This window comes from Arachis hypogaea, chromosome 15 (assembly GCF_003086295.3).
Source record: "Arachis hypogaea cultivar Tifrunner chromosome 15, arahy.Tifrunner.gnm2.J5K5, whole genome shotgun sequence".
In the NCBI taxonomy this organism is placed as follows: Eukaryota; Viridiplantae; Streptophyta; class Magnoliopsida; order Fabales; family Fabaceae; genus Arachis; species Arachis hypogaea.
Genome location: NC_092050.1, coordinates 96,587,260 through 96,593,727, shown reverse-complemented (window position 1 = coordinate 96,593,727; position 6,468 = coordinate 96,587,260). Strand labels below are relative to the sequence as shown.

Sequence of the window (6,468 nt, the reverse complement as noted above, 5' to 3'; positions counted from 1 at the left end):
CTTCTATTCTTCTTTTCCTCTGACACCTCAAGGAATCTCTATACTGTGACATAGAGGATTCCCTACTTTCTTGATCTTTTCTCTTTCATATGAGCAGGAACAAAGATAAAGGCATACTTGTTCAAGCTGATCCTGAACCTGAAAGGACCTTGAAGAGAAAGCTAATAGAAGCTAAAGAACATCTCTCTTTAGAGGGCCTAACAGAGCTTTTCAAGGAAGAAGAAACCATGGCAGCCGAAAACAACAATGCCAACAATGCAAGGAAGGTGCTTGGTGACTTTACTGCACCTACTCCCGACTTCTATGGGAGAAGCATCTCAATCCCTGCCATTGGAACAAACAACTTTGAGCTTAAGCCTCAATTAGTTTCTCTAATGCAACAGAATTGCAAGATTCATGGACTTCCATTGGAAGATCCTCATCAGTTCTTAGCTGAATTCTTGCAAATCTGTGACACTGTCAAGACCAATGGGGTTGACCCTGAAGTCTACAAACTTATGCTTTTTCCTTTTGCTGTAAGAGACAGAGCTAGGACATGGTTGAATTCACGACCTAAAGAAAGCCTGAACTCTTGGGAAAAGCTAGTCAATGCCTTCTTGGCAAAGTTCTTTCCACCTCAAAAATTAAGCAAGCTTAGAGTGGAAGTCCAAACCTTCGGACAGAAGGAAGGAGAATCCCTCTATGAAGCTTGAGAAAGATACAAGCAATTGATCAAAAGATGCCCTTCTGACATGCTTTCAGAAGGGAGCATCATAGGTATTTTCTATGATGGTCTGTCTGAACTATCCAAGATGTCATTGGATACCTCTGCTGGAGGATCTCTTCATCTGAAGAAGATGCCTGCAGAAGCTCAGGAACTCATTGAAATGGTTGCAAATAACCAATTCATGTACACTTCTGAAAGGAATCCTGTGAATAATGGGACAACTCAGAAGAAGGGAGTTCTTGAGATTGATACTCTGAATGCCATATTGGCTCAGAATAAAATATTGACCCAACAAGTCAATATGATTTCTCAGAGTCTGTCTGAAATGCAAGCAGCAACAGGCAGTACTAAGGAAGCTTCCTCTGAAGAAGAAGCTTATGATCTTGAGAACCCAGCAATGGAAGAGGTGAATTACATGGGAGAACCCTATGGAAACACCTATAATCCTTCATGGAGAAATCATCCAAATCTCTCATGGAAGGATCAACAGAGACCTCAACAAGGTTTCAACAATAATAATGGTGGAAGAAACAAGTTTAGCAATGGCAAGCCGTTTCCATCACCTTCTCAGCAACAGACAGAGAATTCTAAGCAAAGCCACTCTGACTTAGCAACCATTATCTCTGATCTAATCAAAACCACTCAAAGTTTCATGACTGAAACAAGGTCCTCCATTAGAAATTTGGAGGCACAAGTGGGTCAGCTGAGTAAGAAAATTACTGAACTCCCTCCTAGTACTCTCCCAAGCAATACAGAAGAGAATCCAAAGAGAGAGTGCAAGGCCATAAACACGTCTCACATGGCCGAACCTGGAGAGGAGGAAGAGGCAGTGATCTCCACTGAGGAAGACCTCAATGGATGCCCACTGGCCTCCAAAGAGTTCCCTAATGAGGAACCATGGGAATCTGAGGCTCATACAGAGACCATACAGATTCTATTGAATTTACTTCTTCCATTCATGAGCTCTGATGAGTATTCTTCCTCTGAAGAGGATGAAGATGTTACTGAAGAGCAAGTTACCAAGTACCTTGGAGCAATCATGAAGCTAAATGCCAAATTGTTTGGTAATGAGACTTGGGAGGATGAACCTCCATTGCTCATCAAAGAACTGGATGACTTGACTAGGCAGAAATTACCTCTGAAGAGACAAGACCCTGGAAAATTCTCCATCCCTTGTACCATAGGCACCATGATCTTTGAGAAGGCTCTGTGTGACCTAGGGTCAAGTATAAACCTCATGCCTCTCTCTGTAATGGAGAAGCTAGGGATCATTGAGGTACAACCTGTAAGAATCTCACTAGAGATGGCAGACAATTCAAAGAAACAGGCTTATGGACTTGTAGAGGATGTCTTGGTAAAGGTTGATAATCATTACATCCCTGCTGATTTCATAATCCTAGAAACTGGGAAGTGTATGGATGAATCCATCATCCTTGGCAGACCCTTCCTAGCCACAGCTAAGGCTGTGATTGATGTTGACAGAGGAGAATTGATCATTCAAGTGAATGGAGACTCCCTTGTGTTTAAAGCTCAAGGATATCCCTCTGTCACCATGGAGAGGAAGCATGAAGAGCTTTTCTCAATACAGAGTCAAACTCTAAGTTTGGTGTTGGGAGGCCACAACTAAACTTTAAGTTTGGTGTTGAACCCCCACATTCAAACTCTAAGTTTCGTGTTAGAAGGTTCCAGCATTGCTCTGAACATCTGTGAGGCTCCATGAGAGCCACTGTCAACCTATTGACATTAAAGAAGCGCTTTTTGGGAGGCAACCCAATTTTTACCTATGTTAAATTTCTATTTTCTTTTGTTATTTTATGTTTTCTGTAGGTTGATGATCATGTGAAGACACAAAAATAATTGACAAAGCAAAAACAGAAGGAAAAACAGAATGAAAAATAGAACACCCTTGAGGAGAAACTTACTGGCGTTTAAACGCCAGTAAGGGTAGCAGAATGGGCGTTAAATGCCCAGTCTAGCACTATTCTGGGCGTTTAACGCCAGAAATGGGCACCAGACTGGCGTTTAATGCCAGGAATGGGCAAGAAGCTGGCGTTAAACGCCAGAAATGGGCAGCAGCCTGGCGTTTAACACCAGGATTGGCAGCAAGGGGCGTTTTACACGCCACATGGTGTAGGGATGAGAAATCCTTGAGACCTCAGGATCTGTGGACCCCACAGGATCCTGACCTACCCCACCTCTCTCTCTTTTCTTCACTCATTCACCAATCACCTCAATACCTCTTCCCCAAAAACCCCTCACCTATCAAATCCCACCATTCTCTTCACCACTCACATCCATCCTTCATATCACTCCACCTACCTCACCATTCAAATTCAAACCACTTTCCCACCCAAACCCACCCATAATGGCCGAACCACACCCCCCTCTCCACTCCTATATAAACCCTTCTTCACTCCTTCATTTTCACACAACCTAAACACTACCTATCCCCCTTAGTCGAAACACAAAGCCCCCTCCATCTCCTCTATTTCTTCTTCTTCTACTCTCTTCTTTCTTCTTTTGCTCGAGGACGAGCAACCTTCTAAGTTTGGTGTGGTAAAAGCTAAAGATTTTTATTTTTTCATAACCATTTATGGCACCAAAGGCCGGAGAAACCTCTAGAAAGAGGAAAGGGAAGGCAAAAGCTTCCACCTCCGAGTCATGGGAGATGGAGAGATTCCTCTCAAGGGTGCATCAAGACCACTTCTATGAAGTTGTGGCCAAGAAGAAGGTGATCCCCGAGGTCCCTTTTAAGCTCAAAAAGGGCGAATATCCAGAGATCCGACATGAGATCCGAAGAAGAGGTTGGGAAGTTCTCACCAACCACATTCAACAAGTCAGAATCTTAATGGTTCAAGAGTTCTATGCCAATGCATGGATCACCAAGAACCATGATCAAAGTGCGAACCCGGACCCCAAGAATTGGCTTACAATGGTCCGAGGGAAATACTTAGACTTTAGTCCGGAAAATGTAAGGTTGGCATTCAACTTGCCCATGATACAAGGAGATGCACACCCATACACTAGAAGGGTCAACTTTGATCAAAGGTTGGACCAAGTCCTCACGGACATATGTGAAAAGGGCGCTCAATGGAAGAGAGATTCAAGAGGGAAGCCGGTTCAACTAAGAAAACATGACCTCAAGCCCATGGTTAGGGGATGGTTGGAGTTCATCCAACGCTCAATCATTCCCCCTAGCAACCGATCTGAATTTACTATAGACCGGGCTATCATGATTCATAGCATTATGATTAGAGAGGAAGTAAAAGTTCATGAGGTTATATCCCGAGAACTCTACAAAGTGGCAGACAAGTCCTCTACTGTGGCAAGGTTAGCCTTCCCTCATCTCATTTGTCACCTCTACAATTCAGTTGGAATTGACATAGAAGGAGACATTCTCATTGATGAGGATAAGCCCATCACTAAGAAAAGGATGGAGCAAACAAGAGATTCCTCTCAAGGGATGCATTTTCCTCCACAAAACTATTGGGAGCAAATCAACACCTCCCTAGGAGAATTAAGTTCCAACATGGGACAACTAAGGGTGGAGCACCAAGAGCATTCCATCCTCCTCCATGAAATTAGAGAAGACCAAAGAACCATGAGAGAGGAGCAACAAAGGCAAGGAAGAGACATTGAGGAGCTCAAGCACTCCATAAGATCTTCAAGAGGAAGAACTAGCCGCCATCACTAAGGTGGACCCGTTCTTTAATTTCCTTGTTCTATATTTTCCTATTTTTCGAATATTTATGCTTATGTTATTTATGTTTGTGTCTTTATTACATGATCATTAGTGTCTAAGTGTCTATGCCTTAAAGCTATGAAAATGAATCCATCACCTTTCTTAAATGAAAAAATGTTTTTAATTGAAAAAGAAAAAGAAGTGCATGAATTTTAAATTTTAAAACAGTTTAATTATTTTAATGTGGTGGCAATACTATTGTTTTTCTGAATGAATGCTTGAACAATCTTTCACCCTTTTCTGGCATTTGAACGCCAGAATTATTCCTCTCTGGGCTCTTGCTGTCCTCAGAGGGATTTTGGGCAGTGGTTTGGTCGTCCTCTGTCAGTTGTTCCTTTCTTGGCTTTCTGCTACCTTGAGCTGATTTATTCAATGTCTTCCCGCTCCTTAATTGGACAGCTTGGCATTCTTCTGTTATCTGTTTAGATAGCTGCTGTCTTGTCTGACTCAATTGTGCTTCCATATTCTTGTTAGCATTTTTAGTGTCTTGGAGCATCTCTTTGAATTCTGCTAATTGTTTTGTCATAAGGAGTAATTGCTGATTAAGTTCAACAATATGTTCTTGAGGATTAGGATCAGTAGTTACTGCCATAGCCTCTTCTTTTATAGAGGACTCACTATTTGAGTACAGATGTTGATTTCTAGCAACTGTATCTATGAGTTCTTGAGCCTCTTTAATTGTTTTTCTCATGTGTATAGATCCACCAACTGAGTGGTCTAGAGACATCTGAGCTTTTTCTGTAAGCCCATAGTAGAAGATGTCTAACTGTACCCACTCTGAAAATATTTCAGAGGGGCATTTTCTCAGCATCCCTCTGTACCTCTCCCATGCATTATAAAGGGATTCATTATCCTCTTGCCTAAAACCTTGGATGTCCAGCCTTAGCTGTGTCATCCTTTTTGGAGGGTAAAATTGATTCAGGAATTTGTCTGTTAACTGTCTCCATGTTTTTATGCTTGCTGTGGGTTGGTTATTTAACCACCTTTTAGCTTGATCTTTTACAGCAAATGGAAATAGTAGTAATCTGTAGACATCCTGATCCACTTCTTTATCACATACTGTGTCAGTAATTTGTAAGAACTGTGACAGAAACTTAGTAGGTTCTTCCTGTGAAAGACCGGAATACTGGCAATTTTGCTACACCACGATAATGAGCTGAGGATTTAGCTCAAAACTGCTTGCTTTGATGGGGGTATACAGATGCTACTCCCATATGCAGCTGTAATGGGGTTAGCATATGACCCCAAAGTCCTTCTGGACTGTTCATTTCCACTTATATCCATGATGGAGAAAAGGAAATTGATATGAATTGCAAATAAATTATATTTTTATTTTTTTATTTATTTAATTAAAAGTGACCGAAATTAAAATAGAATAAAATAAAATAAATGGAAAATAAAATAAAATAAAATTTTGAAAAAAAGAAATAAAAGCAAATTGAAGACTAAATTAATTAATTAATTAAAAGGATTTTGAAATTAGCAATCAAAAAGATATGATTGAAAATTATTTTGAAAAAGATTTGATTGAGAAGATATGATTGCAATTTAATAAAAAAAAGATATGATTGAGAAGATATAATTGCAATTTTATAAAAAAGATATGATTGAAAATTATTTTGAAAATGATATGATTGAGAAGATATGATTGAAATTTAAAAAAAGATGTGATTGAAAAGATATGATTGAAGAAATTAAAAAGATTTGATTTTTGAAAAAGATTTGAAAAGATCAATTTTTGAAATTAGATTTTTGACTTGGCTAAAAAGAAAAGATATGATTTTGAAAATCTTTGACTACTTTAATGCCAAATTTCGAAAATTATGAGTAAGATAAGGAAAAGATATTTTTTTGATTTTTGAATTTTAATGAGGAAAGAGAAAAACAACAAAATGACACTAAACTTAGAAATTTTAGATCAAAACAGAGAGGACAAACAAGAAAACTTTGAATGTCAAGATGAACACCAAGAACACTTTGAAGATCAAGATGAACACCAAGAACAAATTTTTGAAAAATT

General features: G+C 39.5%; 1 non-coding gene across 1 annotated transcript; it reads right to left on the bottom strand.

Moving 5' to 3' along the window:
• Nucleotides 1-629: 629 nt before the first annotated feature.
• On the bottom strand, nucleotides 630-737 carry LOC112752895 (small nucleolar RNA R71). Its single transcript, XR_003177304.1, has one exon. It is a non-coding gene; the product is annotated as a small nucleolar RNA R71 (small nucleolar RNA).
• Between the last annotated feature and the right edge of the window lie 5,731 nt (nucleotides 738-6,468).